Below are 908 nucleotides of genomic sequence, written 5' to 3' on the forward strand. Positions count from 1 at the left end.
GGAGCGGTCACTAGATGCAGCAAGAGGGCAGCCATGGGAAGGATCCTCATCAGGGGATCAGTCAGATCCCACCAGTGCAGCTGTGACAGCTATGGAGGAAGTCTCGGAGCAAGCTGGAGGGAGCGCAGCAGTGACAGCTATGGAGGAAGTCCCGGAGCAAGCCAGAGGGAGCGCAGCAGTGACAGCTATGGAGGAAGTCCCAGAGCAAGCCGGAGGGAGCGCAGCAGTGACAGCTATGGAGGAAGTCCCGGAGCAAGCCAGAGGGAGCGCAGCAGTGAGAGCGGAGGAGGAAGTCCTGGAGCAAGCCAGAGGGAGCGCAGCAGTGAGAGCGGAGGAGGAAGTGCAGGGATCCATCCCTGCTCAGCAGCCGCAGCAGCAGCAGCTAGTGTGGGAGTCACAGTGATGGCGTGGCTGGGCTGAGCTTTGTGCAGGAGGTGGAATCTCCTCTGGGAGGTCGGCGTTTTGCCTTCACCTTGGAGGAATTGGAGGATAAGGGTGATGGCATTCAGAAGCCACCGAAGCCTGTGAAGCAGAGAATGCGGGAGAAGGGAGTGTACGTGCTGCTGGAGCAGATCCCCGGCTGTGAGTACTGTAACCGGTGATCCGGTGAACTGTCAGCATGCAGGGTGCGGTGATGCTAGCTTGTCAGGTCCTGTGAAGGGGGTGAGCCTTTCCTCTCACTCCCTCCCCTCTTTCCCAGTCATGACCCCAGCTCCTGGCCCGCCCACACCACGGCCCCGGCCCCAGGACCGGGCTTCGGCCACAGGCCCCACCCACACTATGGTGGCTCCGGCTGCAGGCCCCGCCCACACCGCAGCTTCGACTCTGGACGCAGGCCCCACCCACTCCAAGGTATCGGCACTGGCCGCAGGCCCCACCCACACCATGGCTTCAGCTCCGGCATCAAG

The sequence above is a fragment of the Staurois parvus genome, unplaced genomic scaffold (assembly GCF_062004578.1).
Source record: "Staurois parvus isolate SC_StPar_1 unplaced genomic scaffold, SC_StPar_1.0 ptg002119l, whole genome shotgun sequence".
Taxonomy (NCBI): domain Eukaryota; kingdom Metazoa; phylum Chordata; class Amphibia; order Anura; family Ranidae; genus Staurois; species Staurois parvus.